Raw genomic sequence first — 16,359 nt, 5'->3', positions numbered from 1 at the left:
ATAGGTAGGAAGGGGATTGTGGTGGTTTGAATAGTATGGCCCCCACAGACTCATATGTTTGAATACTTGGCCTATAAGGAGTGGCACTATTAGGAGGTGTGGCCTTGTTGGAGGAAGTATATCACTGTAGAGGCAGGCTTTGAGGTTATATATGTTCAATCTAAGCCCATTTAGTGCAATCTCTTTTTGCTGCCTGCAGATCAAGATGTAGAACTCTTAGCTCCTATTCCAGCACCATGTCTGCCTGCGTGCCACTGATGATGATACCGAACCTCTGAAACTGTAAGCCAGCCCCAGTGAAATGTTTTGTTTATGAGAGTTGCCTTGGTCACGGTGCCTCCTCACAGCAATGAAACCCTAACGAAGACAGGGATGCTCCTTTGTATTTTGTGCATTTTCCGTATTGTTTCTAGATCTGTCAGATGTGTATGATAGTTTTGCTGAGAATCAAGCAGAACCAAAAAGAAAATTCTTTACCATCATTTGAAAACATCATGCTGGATCTTTGTTGTTAATATCTTTAGCGTATGCACTCTCACACCAAATACCGGGACACGCACATGCTCTGCTGGTGATTTGAATATGAAATCTCCCCCTCAGATTCACATGTTTCAGTACTTGGTCCCAGCTGGTGACACTGTTTTGGGAGGGTGTAGAACTTCTAGGAGGTAGGAAGTGGTGGGGTCTTGCTGGAGGTGCAGTTGACTGCAATGGCTCCCTATGGGTATATTTTCCTTGGCTCCTTCCCTTCATGTGCTCCCCTTACTTCCTGACCGGACTACTGCAATGCTACCTGCTGTCTCATAGTCCTATCTACCTGGATTGAGGCCCTGATGCTTCCACATCTTGTCCTACTCAGTGAACTGAAGTCCCCTGAAACCATGAGCCAAGAGAACCCCCTTTACCTTAGGTTGCTTCTGTCAGGTAGATGGTGGCCTTTGCAGGCCTGGGGATTAGCCTCGCCTCTATGGCTCACCTCTATGGCTGCCTTATCTTAGGATAATGAGAGCCCTTCTGGTGGATAGAAGAGTGAATCGCAGGAGCAGGCACTGTCCTAACAGGCAGCTGTCCCTCATCACATTATTTTGTTGGTTTTTTTTTTTTTGTTTGTTTGTTTTTTTGTTTTTTTGGCTTGCTCTTTGTTTTTGAGACAAAGTCTAATGGCAGCCTTGAATTGAACCTCCTGCCTCCACTCCTAAGAGCTGGGGTCAGAGGTACACCCCATTTCTTATAGCATTTAACTGTCGTCTGTCTCCCTGGAATTTCATTCATTCTCTCACCAGTTTTTCCATCTGGAGACTTTGCCTGAGCTCATCAGCACACAATGGGTTCTGAGAACATGGCCAGAGGTGAAGATCCAGGAAGATCCAGACCAAGTCTGCCATTTTGTGGAAGCCAGGCCTCAGAGGAGCTAAGCCATTCACCTAATGTCACACAGCTTCCAAGTGGTAGGCATGGAATCTATCCTTAGCCCCAAGTTGCCTATTTTCATCACGTCATTTGGCTCGGTAATAATTTAGATTTTTGTCTTCTCAAGAGGACGTCTAGGGGCAGAGATGTCTTGCCTAAGGGGAAAGAGTCTCTACTAGGTTTTCTTTACGTCATTATCAGAGGCCACATGTTCTAGCTCTGGAAAGGAAAAGATCAATCCATCTGGGCTCAGGGACTCAATCAAAATGCTCCCGCTGACCTCCATTTGTAAATCTCTTCCCTGGTCACAAACATTAAGACCAACAAGACCTGAGTTCAAAAGTGTGCTTGAATCAGCAATGAATCTCAATTCACTGAGCTGCAAAGTTGGCAGAGTAAGACCTGTTTGCTGGGTGCATTTGAGAATAAGGGCTACTAATGTCTCATACCTGGCTGGTGGTGGACACTGACACATCACAGCCACCACTTGGATGATGGGTAGATCAGATCCTATTTTGCTAGAAGCCACTGTCTATGTCTGCTGGAGGTCCATGGCAAGGCCAGAAGACAATACCCGTGACTTCTCTCTTAGGGTCACTGCAGTTACCATCTGGCCATTTTCAAGGTTCCTAAGATCAAGAGTTTAAGGTTAGGCTGGGATAGGGAGACCATGTTTCAAACAATGAAAAAGAAATCTGTGTGTGTGTGTGTGTGTGTGTGTGTGTGTGTGTAGTAAAGTAATTAAAAATATGGTTCTTGTAACCTGGAGGTCCTTGACTGAGCCCCAGATTCATCACTTACCGACTATCTGACCTTATACACATGCTCTGAATTTAGATGGTTTAATTTTTCATCTGTAAAATCCACCTTCAGTAGCATCTATCTGGTCATATAGATAAAGTGACAGGCATAAAGAACTTGGCCATACCCTGTGTGCTCTTAATAACTAGCGCTCTTAGCTTCTGTTTGCCCCTCTATCTTTTCCTTTCCTTTTTCTCTTTCTTCCCTCCTTTTTCCCTCCCTCACATACTTCTTCCCTTCTTTATTCCCATCTTCCTTTCTTTCCTCTCTTTGGACATAGTCTCATTTGGTATGCCAATGATCATCTGGAGCTCAGCAGTCCTCCTGCCTCAGCCTAAGTATTGGTTTCAGGCATGCATCTGCCACCACGCCTGGCTCTATGTTCGCTGAGTATTCCTCACCAGTTTCTTGCTTTTGCTATGACAGTGGGACAGTCTCTCAGCTACTCTTTCCAACTCTTTCCTGCAGCCTCTGGGCAAATTGATAACTATCTTTCTGTCTCATTGAAGCAACTGTGTGGTGTCTGACTTTACTGGGGCTGGTTGAAATGTAGGAAGAGTGTCTCTCTGAGCTGCTGCTCTCAGGGCAAAGAGACATTTTTTGCCTTCCCTCTGCACCAAGGCTGTGATGGTAGGGTCCCCAGCTGAGCACACAGTGTAAGTGGCAAGCCCATTGTGAGGCAAGCTGCTAAGAGTGAGGCTCAGCTCTTGCAGCTTCAGAATTGCCCAATCCTGACCGGCACTCATAGGGCAGCCTTGGGTGGTGAGACCGTGGGTGACATACGGATGTCTGCTTTGGCAATCTGAGTAGGTAGAAGAGACGCAGAGGAGTTCACGATCCCTCACACCGGAAGCCATTATTACTCACAGGTCCTCTGCTTCCTTCCTATGGCTGGAAGAACTGGGGTGTCTTGGGATGCTTGTACAGATCTGGGGCCAGGCTGCAGCTGTGCATTTCCTCAAGGGAGCTCAATGCTCCTTGCTTGTGTACCCGCCCTTCCTCCATCCCCATGTGTTTCTCTGCAACGTGTGAGCCAGGCATGCTTCCTGCTGCATGAAATTCCAAGTGACTTCCCGATGATGTTCATGAGGATTTACAATTGCCTTTCTTGGAGACAGTCCTCCTGAAAAATGTCCCTTTGTACTTCCTGCCAAATCTCCCAGCAGGCTTCCTGTGTGGGCTCTGTCATGAAGGATCGTCCTTGGACACCTTCCCCGCTTTAAGGATCCTAGGAGGAAGACTGGATGCTCAGGAATTCTGGAATGAGTTGATGTTTTGACTCACACTCTTTTGTGGTAAGGTGTAAGTTATGGATAGATGTTTTTCCAGCATTGAAATAGTTTTAGGGCAGTTGAGTTGCAAGATGGCAGTGATGAACATCAGAGCTGTGACATGGGGTGGAAGCTGACATGAAGAAGAGACATGGCTGAGGGAAAACTGACAGCCACTAGCTCTCACTTCCTGTAGGAGGTGACAGAGGTGACAGAGATGACAAAGATTTCAGACAGCTGGGGTTCAAAACCTTCTTCTGCCACTTGACTGCTGTGTGATCACTGAAGTTCATAGTCAGTGTCTAGGTCCAAGAAAGCTCTATTCTTGAGACACGCAAATGTTCACATAGGGCCTTAATTGAATATCCAAAGTGCTCCTCAGTCAGAATGCCTCATCTCTTGCCCCCTCAGTGACATCAGCACCAACTCTGAGAGTCATCTTATCTTTGTTTCACTGGTAGGTTGAGAGTAAAGTAAGCTGAGTTAAACAAGAATGTACTTACTTCCTGGTAGTTATAGGCTCTGGCTCCGGTGTTGTAGAGAGACAAAAAGGATGTAACTGATGGTACTGTAGAGAAGGTATCTGGTCAGGAGACGTTGTTTCTACCTCTGGAACTCAGGCTCCATGCATGACACAAGGGCAGGCCTACCACATTTCCCTCAATGCACACTGGGAACACTAAATGAAAATTTCGAATAGCACAGCCTTAATTATTGATGAGTCAATATATCATGAGTTTCTACCATGTTGTTGTATTAGAGTTCTCTCTCTCTCTCTCTCTCTCTCTCTCTCTCTCTCTCTGTGGGTGTGTGTGTCTGTTTTCTCACATACACATGTGTACATGCATGTGGCCAGCCGAATTGGATATGGGTGTCATCTAGCCCTCTCCATCTTATCTTTCTGAGATGAAGTCTCTGACTGGACTTGGAGCTCACGTGCTAGCAAGACTAGCTGTCCAGTAGGCTCCTGTCTCTGTCTCCCCAGCTCTAGGATGTCAGGCATGTGCTATCACATATGCCTAGCTTTTATGTGGGTGCTGAGGATTGGAGCTTCTGTCTTCATGCTTGTGTGAGAAGCACTTTACTGAGTGAGCCACATGGTTTTCTATAGGATGACTGGACTGAAGGCATTTGAACAGTCTTGGGAGGACTGGAAAGCTTTCCATACACATCTCTCTAGAAAAGAGGGGGCTGTTGGTCACACCCTGAAGTTGTTCTTCACCAAGAACCAGGCCCTCACATTCCCATTTTGAGAAGGGAGGGGAAGTGTTTCCTGCTAGAGAAATGCTAGCCATCTGGTCCTGAGGCCCAGGACCAGAGGATTATCATCAGTTTGGTAGCAGCAGAGACTGGAAGGGAAGCTGAGGGTGGGGCTGGAGTGGGGAGGGAGGTAGCTTAGTCTCATGAGGGAGGAGATGTCAATGGTTAGATGTCTGTAAGCCTCTCTGTGCCCTGGAGAATCTGGAAACCATTTGCTTTTTAAAACAACACTGCCTTTTGTGATATCTAAGCCCAGATGAGCCTATGAGCTTCCTGATTTCTTCTTCTTCTTTTTTTTTTTTAAGACTAAAATAAAGTCATATGGTCATAAGGCTTTATCATTCGCTTCAAGCATGATCTGGGTACCAGTATGGTTTGAATGTGAAATGTCTCTCATGGGATCAAATTCTGAGCATGAATTCTCCAATTTGTGGTGCTGTTTCCAAAACTGCTGGGCCTTTGGGAGATGCAGCCTGGCTGCTGGAAGTGGTCCATGGAGATAGCCTGGTCCTTGATTCTGGTCTGTTTGGTATTCTGATCTGTCATGATATGGACAAACATTCCTCAGTATTCCCATGGCCATAAACTCTGCCATGCCTTCTTCACACGATGAATCAAAATCCTTCTCAAAGTGGGCCAAAGTAACCCATTCTTCCATTGTTTCTTCTTTGTGTTTGTCCTTATCAACCAAGAGCTTTCTGGCACACAGGGGAGAGTTTGCATCCTTCTGGTTAGAGCTTCCAAGGCAGTTAAGGCACAGTTTGAGCTGCACAGGACATGAATTGCCCCATCCCCCCTTTAGATATCAGGAAGATGGTCAGTTTGTCTGAAGAGTGCTGAAAGTCATCCTGTTTCTGTTACATTAACCCACCCAGCAGGCTGTACGTGGAAGTAACATGATGCTCACGATGGGGGAACAAAGTCAGTGCTTCTGGAGAGTCACCAGAGAGACATTCAGAAAGAGGAAGATATATTGTTGGTGACATGGGAAGATAGAGAAAAGGTCTCTGAGCCTGCTGGAAGCCTGATTGATGAAGGTGAGGTGTGTGACATGGTCTATAAAAAGCAGTTCAAAGGTTCTCACCGTGGAAAGGGCACATGGCTGGTTTGGCAAAGGGCCAATAATTGAGGACTGAGAAGTTCTGGTGGGCAGAGCAGGTATACATGGGAACAGGTCATGTATGAGGCGGAGGAATAGTGTGGAGCAGACTGAAAGGCCAGAGACCCCAGGCAGAGGCAGACATCCCACCCTCATTTAGAGAAGGTCTTTTTGATCATACCCTGTGATAGGCACTATATTACTTTGGGGAAGGGGGCTTATTCCATCTCTAACTGCGCCTCAAAGACAGGCTGAGCACAAGACTCAGTTGGTAAAGTGCTTGCTGTGCAAACATGCGGATACCCGGTGTCCATGTTAAAGGCAAATCATGTTAGAGTTCGCCAGTAACCCTAGGGCTGAGAAAGGAAAGACAGAAGGATTCCTGTGGCTTCCGGGCTATAGCTGCTTTAGCTGACTTGGCAAGCTCCAAGTTCAGTGAGAAACCCTATCTCAAAAAATTAGATGGAAGACCCCTGAGATTGACCACTGCTCCTCCCCAATACCCTCAAAGTAAACAATGATGAACCTGGGCCATACTTAGTCCATCAGTCTCTACTTTTAATGGTATTGATGGCATGCTGGCTATTTACTGGATCAGCATCACTTCCTATTATGGTGATCAAGTGATCACCAGTTAGACATGTATTTAGGATCTCTGGAACATTCTAGAATGATCCAGGTTGGCCTACTGTGGAACAACATCGTAATTAATCTCCAATTTATCTCAGAACCAAGAGCTTGGAGCTTGAGTCCTGGTTTTGAACCCTGTCTCAGATGCCTAGCAGCTTCCTGATCCTGGCAAGTGGGATCACTTCAGCCTGACACTGGGAACAACTGTAAGCACGAATATACATACAGATCCCTCTCTCTGGGTGAGCGGGACCTGTTCTTACAGAGTAGAGTGTTCTGGAAGCATTTTAGACAGTGTTGCCATTGAGAAGACTGCAGAGCTTCTGGCTCCTGGCATCACCTTACCCCTCCTTCCCTGAGGAGTCTCTGGTGTGCTTACTGATTTGAACAGGACACTTGGGAAAGACTTCTATTGCTCCCCAGCCCCCTGCCCAACTCTCGATGCTGTTTCTTTAGGGCTGCATGCTTGATTCAGGGTTTTGAGCCATACATTCTATAGACTTGGAGTCTACACAGACCATGTGGTGTATAGGCTACTTTGGCTTGTTTTCAGGTATTACACATGCTTGGATAGCACTGGCTTCCTCCTCCAGCCTGTTTAGAAGTCATTGGGGGTTTCTCTCTCTGAGCCTTTGACTCTGATTTTGTAAGTTCTAAATGTCTGTGGGGTCTGTCTGTCTGGTCACCTACAGTGAGAGGAGGAGGGATTATTAGGAATCACATATTCAGAGCTCTTTTTCCAGAGAATAAGGTGGAAGGGGGCTCAGAGACGGGAGTGCCTTGTTTAAAGTCACAGAGCCAGAGCAAGCTGAGAGTAGAGCAGATTAACGGTCGCCCTTGTGCTCCTCAGGGTCACACAGGTACCATGAAAACCCAGAACTAGGAGATTCACTTGGTTTGGCCTACCACCTCTCTGCAAATTCCAGGACACATAAAATAGTTCCAGATAATTTGTATTTATGGAGCTGATTAACAGTTACCGCGATGGCAGGGAGGGCCCTTCCGTCTACAGGAAATGACTTAAAATGATAAATATCTCTCCTTTGGTCTTACTGGAAAAAAAAAAATAAATGGTAAGACAAGCTGAAAGTATTCTGAATTGTTTGGCACTCACTGCTCAGCTGTGGTTTTCAAAAACAACATGCTGAACAAGTGTATTAATTTGAATTTGAAGTTCTTTCAGACTGAAATGATGGCTACGGGCACACATAAAATTACATATTTTTGTTGTCTTTGCTATGAGATATATACTCAGACTGTCCAACATGACAGGAGACAACTTTATTTTCCTGACAAGAAATAAAAGATGCCTAAACACTTTGATGGTTAACATGGTGCGTCACGCTTAGACATGGGGACACTAAATTTGGAGCATGATAATAAGTTTTCAGGGCATCCAACCCATCTCCTGTGCCTGCAGCATGTGTTCCTCACATAGTTTATGGCTTTAATATTATTCCGCAGGTCTTCTGGTCCAAATCGTATTACAATGAGATCTCTCAAAGAAAGTCCAGCCGAGTAATGAAGAGTGATGTTTACACGGGGCTTCGTGGTGGATTCCAGGAGCTGTGACTGAGCCCACAGACTGTGTATTTCATTAGAGGCTAGAACTTCAGTCATGGCAAAATAGTTTGCCATTCTATTTGTGCACTGGGAAGAAGCTGGAATTCTGTGTCTTCCTTTTGTTTTTGTTTTTTTTTTTTTTAAGAATGGATTACACATCCCATTCATGATGGTGTTAGTTACGTTTCCTGTCTTTTTGACACAACTTAAGAGAGGCAGGATTTCCCATGGCTTTGTGGTTTCTGAAAGTCCTTTAGTCTAGGCTTGCTTGGTTCTATGCCTGTATCAGAGGTTGTTTTTTACTTTATGGTAGACAGGGAATGGCAAAGTGGTGATGCAGAAAGAAGTCAGGATAAGTTCTAGCTCCCAGGGACACCCACCCAATGACTTTCCTCTGGCTAGACCCCAAGAGTCTTTCATCACCTCCCAGTGATGCCATCATATTATGAACCCTTTAAGGGATTGTATATACTGCAGAGCCCTAATGATTGAACTGACTTCTTAAAAAAGCCATCCGAGTTCCCTCGGAGGTGTGCTTTACTAATGGAGCTCTCTCTGAAAAAAGTATTTTCTGTCTATGAGTGTTTTGCCTGCATGAGTGCCTGTGCCTGCCTGGTGCTTGCAAAGGCCAGAAGAGGCTTGTGGATCCTCTGGAACTAGAGATTAGAGATGGTTGCAAGCTTACATGTGGGAGCTGGGGATTGAACCCAGGTCCTCTAGAAAACTAGCTGGTGCACTTAGCCACTCAGCCATCTATTCAGCCCTGTTGTAAGCATGTCTTAATCCAGTCAAGATGACAACCAAGATGAGTGGACCAAACACAGCCACATGTTGATACTTTCTTCATGATGGCTCCTGTCATTCACTGCATATGTGGGACTAGAATCCAAAGGTTCCTGGAGGTGCTGCACAGTCTATTTAGGCTGCCCAATCTCAGGCTGATAGCTGGAGCCAGATGGTGGGCAAACCAATATGTGTAGTGGCAGTGGTTCAGTGAAGGACAAATAGTGGTTACAAGAACAGAGTCCCTGTCCAAGCCCTGACATAGCTCCTGTGTGCATATGCACACAGGCAGCCACTTCTTCTGCAACTCAAACAAACAAAGGGTTAACATGCAAATACTTCCAATGTTTCTCCTGTCTCAGACAGGATAGGAGGAATTTAGGTTGGACCTATTCTTAGAGACTTCAAGTAGTGCAACGGTGAGTTTCATAGAAAGCCCATTAGCTTACTTGGTGAGGCACACCATCAAGGCAGAAGGAACGAGAGGACAGAAGAAAATGCTAAAATGCATTTTAAAAGTGAAACTGATGTTTTTGGCTGTCTGTGGGCCTGGGTCTCTCTGCTGCTGATGCTGGGGCTGCGTGACACGTTAGTTAAAAGGAGGCAATGCATAATCATAAGATATTTTATTATAGGAAAGAGAAAAGAAGCTGGCCATGACCATGTGGAGAGAAAGAAAGGAGAGGAAGGAAAGGAGAAGGGGAGAGAGTGAGAGGGCAAGGAAAGAAGAGAGCAAGAAAGCAGGAGAGGAAGCAAGAGAGAGAGGAGGGGGCAAACCACCCCTTATATTGTGAAGAGGGGTTATCTGGCTGTGGTCATATGACTGGGGGTAGGGTCCAGCTAGAATGCTGGGAGCTTGGGGCATTGTCTACGTGACAGAACACACACATCTCCTGCGGGTGTCGGGGGTGGGGAGTGGGAGAGGCTGTGAGAGGTTGTGACTGAAACAGGAGCCAGGGACCCAGAAGTCACAGCCGAACTCCTTTGTCCCTTGCAGGCAGAAATTATTGCCCACTGGGTCACTGAGGTTCCAGACTTATACTGACTGGGCCCAGGTTGCCTGAACAGACCATTGCCCCACAGCTGTAGGGGGGCTTTTTTCCTAGAAAAAGGAATAATTTGTAATGGGATATGGCATATGGGTCAGGTTATAGGTGAATCTGACCACTGGCTAAATATGCAGCCTGAGGGGAGGGGAACGATGGAGACTTTCTTTTGTTCTTTAAATGGCATTCATTGCTGCTTTCAAGTATACAGCGGTAGAGCTACTTTAATTCAGAATCAACAGTTTGTCAAGAAATTATTAAAAATTAGCAATTATCTTTTTAAAAAGGCAAGGCAACATATTGGTGCTCAGGGTGTTGGGGAAAAGAATAATTTGCAGCTTCCAAATGGAGTCTCAGGTTGCATATTCTCTACTTTGAGAAGCTTAACACAACATTTGCAAGCGCACGCTGGGCTGCGTAAACCCGACTCTTGTTAATTTTGGAAGCTGCCATCAGCCCCTCAAGGCCTCTTTCCCTGCTTTAGAAAGGAGATCTCTTCCTGGAAGGGGGAGTGTCTGACAGGGTCTCAGGGCTAGAGCTCCAGGTCCCCAGAGAGCTCCTATCTCAAAGTTCCCTGAAAGCGAACTGTGTCCACTTCCTATTTCTGGTGCTTGGCACATAGCAGGTACTCAGTGAAGATTTTTGAATGTGTGACTTGCTTATAAATTGGCTTTTTGTTTGTAGCTTTATTTAGCTCCTAAGAGCAAACACTGTAGGCAGAACAAGCAGAGATTAAGAAGATGAAGGGAGGTGGGACCAGCGGATTTGATACCTCCATTTCTCCATGACAGTTTTCCCTCTCCAAGAATGAAAAGATGAGACTCTTTCTTGGAGCTTGCCTTCTTTATACCCTTCTTTTACCTTATGCTGTGTGTGTGTGTGTGTGTGTGTGTGTGTGTGTGTGAGCCAATTGGAGAGCTAAAAACAGCAACCAGGTAGGCAGAAACACAATTTTCATGGAGATCCAATACAAGGGACTTTAACAGTAAATGCCATTCTTCCTTAGGGACCCCAGACTCTGTTGTGGAATCCAAGATCATCTATTGTAGTCCAGAAGTACCAGGAAGGGAGAGGCCACCACTCTTTGGGCCAGCCACAGCATCTCAGAGGGAGGCAGAGCCTGTTGATGGGCTGCTGTCTGGGAGGGAAGTTACCTATCTGTCTAGGATCATACTTTCATCTGGACATGATTCAGCTTTTACTAATTGGCTTTACTCTTTTCTCAGTAGTTAATATTCATGTGTCGAAAACACAAGCATAAATACATAGCCTCAGTTCAAGTGCAACTTCTTATTAGGCCATACATCACGTTGGAGAGTTGCATTCTTTAACCAGGACGATAGGATTAGAAGCGTCTTGAAAAAGCCTTCTTATTATCAATCATGTCATCTTGAACATGTTTCGAAGCTCGCTGCTGGCATCAAGAGTAGATGTTTTATTCAAAAGAATATATTTAAGGAAAATGACAGCACTCTTTGATTTCAGCTTTTCAAAAACAGGAAATCTCTCAAGCCCTCTATCCTGGAATCCTGGAAGATTCATGGAGTAGCTTTCTCTTGATGCACCCAAAGTGTGGAGAACTTTCTGACCCCAAGAGTAAGTCTGGGATCAAGAGCCTGACTATGCTTTAGAAGAATATCTTGGCTCTCCTGTGGCTGTGGAAAAGTCATGCACCACGCCTGGGCTTCTGTCTGTTCACATCTACCATGAAGAAGCTGTGCAAGGCTAGTGTCTTAGTCAACGTGAGATGCTATAACAATAACACCATAGTTGGAGAAGCTTAAACAACTCTCTTCCTTCACAGTTCTAGGGGTTGGGACATACAGAAGCAAGGTGCTGGCAAGTCCAGTGTTTGATAAGAGCTTGGTTTTTTTGCTGCACAGACTTATGTCTTGCCTTTTCCTAAGGCAAAGAGTAGAAAATGGAATCCCTCCCCTCCCTTCTTCTCTCTTGATCCCTTCTGTCCCCTCCTCTCTTCTTTCCCACTTCTCTCCCCTCCCCTTCCTTCTCTTCCCTTCTGTTCCTCTCCCTTCCTTTTTCTAATAAGGGCATTGATCCCAGCCTGAGGCCCCACCCTCAGGACTTCATTTTACTTTTATGTCTCCAATGTTCCATCTCTAATCCTATTGCACTGGGAGTTGGAATTCAATACAGGAGTTTGGGGGAGACTCAGATGTTCAGACCATAACAACTAGTGCCTTTTGAGGACCAGGAGAACAGCTTTGAGCTCTCAGTACACACAAGGAAGCAGATGACTGCAGTCATTATCCACAGAGAGCCCCACCCCTGCCTGCTTTTTTTCTTCCTGATACCTGTTTATCTAAATACAGACAAGCAGAGCACATGTTACCTCTATTGATCTTTACTAAGCTCACTCACATTTCGAGACACTGGCTGTGTTTCTGGCAGCCTTCCTATCCTTGGTTCATTGTACATGGCGGATGAGACATTTGTCAATGCTCCTACAGTTCAGACCTGGGACCCCAGGAGGAAAGAGAGGCTTGTGATACTGCAGATAGTTCTAGGTTATCCATTCCTTTCCTGGGAGGGCTGATGATCTTTTCCTAGTCCCACCCATGGGACTCTCAATTTGCCCAGTTGTCCCCAGTAATTCCGCAGTACAGTAGATGCAGTGAGGTAATCACCCAAGCCCAGAGGACCTACCCTTTTCCCTAGCTCTGTCCTTTATGGCCTTAGAGAAATAACTTCCTCTCCCTATCTGGAAAACCCAGCAATTGGGTGGACCGATATCTAAGAACAAGCTTTGTGAACCACCCCAGGCCTTTTAAAGAGAGTTAAAGCCTGCATGTGTTTCTGCAACACAAGCAGCAGAACCTGATTTATACCCCAAAGGCCTGACCTTTGGGGTAGTGTGTTCCTTATTGCAAAGATAGTCCAGAGTCTGTACATCTGGCAGATGGAAGGAGAAAAAAAGCAGAACATTTGGTCCTTTGAGGATAGGCTCCCATAAGTGCTGGGGCAAGAACATTGAAAACTGTTTCACTTCTAATGGTCCCCATGCACACATCCAAGCATCTACAAATGCCACTGACTTTGCGTCCAAGGACTTTTTGTGGATTGAACTTAGAACAGGCAGCTGGTTCATTCAGTCTAAGTTCCCCTATTCCAGACTCAAGAGAGGGATCCATTCTAAGGAACCCATTTTCTAAGTCACTCCCAGGGGGTGGTAGGGTGAAACTAATGCTCAAGGCTCCTGAATGCTTCTCCGGGCCCTTGTCTCTAGCCTTAAATTAACTGCTTTTTGAAAAACCTTACTGCAACTCTCTAAATGTGCAACTTAATTTTGAATTCTTTCCCGTCTTTATGCATAAATATAAAGGCGTCATTTGTAAAAATACATAAACACTGACTTGCACTTCGAGCCATATGCTGCTAACCACACCCATCTGCCACTGTGAATTTACAGCACGGATGGCTGTCAAAAACCTCAGCACCGACAGTTTCCTATCTACTTCCCAGACAAATGAGTCAATAATTAATAATGCCCAAAGTGTTTTTGACATCCTTCAGATAGGTTGAGACCCTGTCTTTATCGGAAAAAAAAAAAACAAACCAGAAAGCAAGAGAGGCTAATGGGGTGAGTATGCTCCAAATATATTGTGTACATGTGTGAAAGTGTCACAATGAAACCCACTATTATGTATAATTAATACATGCAATAAAACATTGAAATGAATACATAAATAAACAATGACAAAATAGGAAAGGTATTACATTGAATTATCAAGGGCAGTGGCCAGGACAGAAATAATTAGGATAAGTGCTAGCTTATAGAAGCTCATGGTCAAGAAGGCATAAACCGCCTTGTGAGCAAGAGTCAGCAACAGCAGATGGACTACCATAGATCAGTGGCTAGGGTGTGGACCAAACGCTACTGGGCACTGGGGGAAAATGGAGTGCTCCAGCAGGATTGGAACCTTCAGGCATCTACCCAGATCCTTGAAGATGGAAAGTGTTTGGGCCCCAGGGAACAGTGAACCTTGAGACCCAAAGATGAGAACTCACAGTGCAGTCAAGCAGTGGTGAGAGACAGCACATGTGTGATCCCAGCATTTGAGAGGCAGAGGCAGGTGCATCACTGCTGGTCTGAGGTGGATCGCTGTGAGTGTGAGATATATATATATATATGCTACACAGTGAGACTGTATCAACCCCCCAAATTCAGGGGCTAGTGACCTAACTAGTTGGTAGAACCTTTGCCAGGGTAAAGTCCAGTACCACATATGAAGCTGCATGTGATGGTGCATGCCTGTAACTCTAACATTTGGGAGGTAGAGGCAGGAGGATCAGGAACTTCAAGGTCATCTGTAGCATTCAAGTTCCATAACAGCATAGTATACACGAGGCTATGTCTCCGAAAGAAAAGAGACCAAAAGTGAAACAATAACAACAATAACATAGGACCAAGGGAAGCAAACAAAGACTGGGTAAGACCAGTTACAGCCCACTTCAAAGGTAGCAAAAGCTCTAACAACAGGCCATGAACCTCAGTGTTCAGAAACCAACCCCGGTCCTGGGATTCTAACAATTGGAAAAGCACGAAGAATTCCTATGTTAGAACTATGTTGTTCTAGTGGCAACTCCTCTCCCCAGTCCACTATTTAGCCTAGGTTGCTCTCAAACTGCCAGTTCTCCTGTGCACCACCACAAGTCCAGGTTCATGTTCTTCTGCAGGTCTGAAAAGCAATCCCTAGTTCTAAGAGTTACTTATGAGCCCCCTTCTATTCTCATAGATCTTTCTATGTAGTTTGAATTGGCTTCAAATTCATCGTTCCCCTGCCCCAATCTCCTAACTGCTGGCATGCACCTCCAGGCCTGGTCAATGAGGTCTTAAGAAAACCCAGAGATGCATGCATGCTCTAGTGGACATTTCACATTAACTAGCTTATATGCAATCTTTGTGAGGATTCTCCACTGTGGATGAGGAGGCTGAGGCTCAGTAAGGGGAGGATCTGTTCTCAGGAGACAATCTGATGGTAGGTGGAAGGACAGGTATCAGTCGTTCAGCTGATTTCGTGTGTGTGTGTGTGTGTGTGTGTGTGTGTGTGTGTGTGTGTGTACATCTCTGCTCATGTGTATGAGGTTGCATGTACACATGTGTGCAGGTGGAGGACAAAGGTCAACTGGACAATGCTGCTCCTCAGGAGCAACATGGTTTTAAGATGGAGTCTTTGGCCTAGGGCTTACTGATCAGGCCAGGCTGGGATTGCAAATGACGTTGCCATACCTGGCTTTTTCATATGAGTTCTGGGACTTGAATTCGGATCCTTATGTTTATGTGATAAAGCATGGCAGAGCCATCTCTCTAGCCCCGGATATTTGTATTGTAAAAGACGCCCAGTAGTTCTGATATGTAGGTGGACCTGAGACCCAGTAGTGGCAACCCTTCCCTCTCATTATTTAGTGTAGGTCATCCTCAAACTTCCAGTTCTTCTGCCTTTACATCCAGAGAGCTGGGATTGTCTAAGTGCGCCGCCCCAAGTTCAGGCTTCTGTTTTTCATTAAGATATTGACAATGAAAATTCCATTCATTCAATTCCATTCATTTCTCTGTTCTAGATCTTTGTTCAATAAACAAACTAACTTTAAAGGAAATAAAGCATGCATCCTACTGCTACTATTGTTGTTAGGAAAACAAAGGGCAAAGCGAGAAGCATTTTCATGGGTTTAGACACTCTGATACATTAATAGAAGTGCTCAGGGCAAAAAGAGCTTTCACTCACCTGACAAGGTCCTGTCATCACTTGCCAAGAGCAAACTTCATTTCTTAAGATATTTAAAAGACTAGGAACTGTGGGGTTTCCAAGCCACAGAAAGTGTGGGCTTTTGTAGGACAGAGCAACGCAAGTCATCTTTATTTGTGTTCTTGAGAAAAGAGAGGTCATGGGCGTGGCTCTTGGATAAATCTGAAGTGGACATCTGACTTTTTTTCTTTTTTAAAAAAGATTTATTTATTTATTTATTTATTTATTTATTTATTTAATGAGTACATTGTAGCTGTACAGATGGTTGTGAGCCATCATGTGGTTGCTGGGAATTGAACTCAGGACCTCTGCTTGCTCCATCTCTGCTCACTCCAGTCCCACTCAGTCTGAGCCCTGCTTGCTCCGGCCCAAAGATTTATTATTATATATAAGTACATTATAGCTGTCTTCAGACACATCAGAAGAGGGCATCAGATATCATTTCGGATGGTTGTGAGCCACCATATGGTTGCTGGGATTTGAACTCAGGACCTTCAGAAGAGCAGTGAGTGCTCTTAACCACTGAGTCATCTCTCCAGCCTGAGATCTGACTTTCAATATGTGAGAATAAAGGAGATGACTTTTAAGGATGGTTTGTAATGTAGAGTCTCATCTTGATGCTTTCTTCCATTTAGGGGGTGATTGTTCTTCTGAGACACCCCATCTCTGTACATTGTCCTATGCCTGTGGGCCCAGCATGCCATGCACATTAATAACCATCCTTTTTATTC

At 45.1% G+C, this 16,359-nt stretch overlaps 1 long non-coding RNA gene across 2 annotated transcripts; it reads left to right on the top strand.

The window, feature by feature from the left end:
• The first annotated feature begins 2,947 nt into the window (after positions 1–2,947).
• Positions 2,948–8,068, top strand: LOC116068012. Of its 2 annotated transcripts, none has more exons than XR_004109404.1 (4): positions 2,948–3,080; positions 5,621–5,779; positions 6,570–6,677; positions 7,936–8,068. It is a non-coding gene; the product is annotated as an uncharacterized LOC116068012 (long non-coding RNA). The 2 variants fall into 2 exon arrangements; XR_004109403.1 differs by lacking the exon at positions 2,948–3,080 and adding an exon at positions 3,194–3,506 and having other exon boundaries at positions 5,618–5,779.
• Positions 8,069–16,359: the final 8,291 nt, after the last annotated feature.

Source organism: Mastomys coucha, unplaced genomic scaffold (assembly GCF_008632895.1).
Source record: "Mastomys coucha isolate ucsf_1 unplaced genomic scaffold, UCSF_Mcou_1 pScaffold22, whole genome shotgun sequence".
In the NCBI taxonomy this organism is placed as follows: Eukaryota; Metazoa; Chordata; class Mammalia; order Rodentia; family Muridae; genus Mastomys; species Mastomys coucha.
This window is presented reverse-complemented; position numbering and strand designations above follow the sequence as displayed.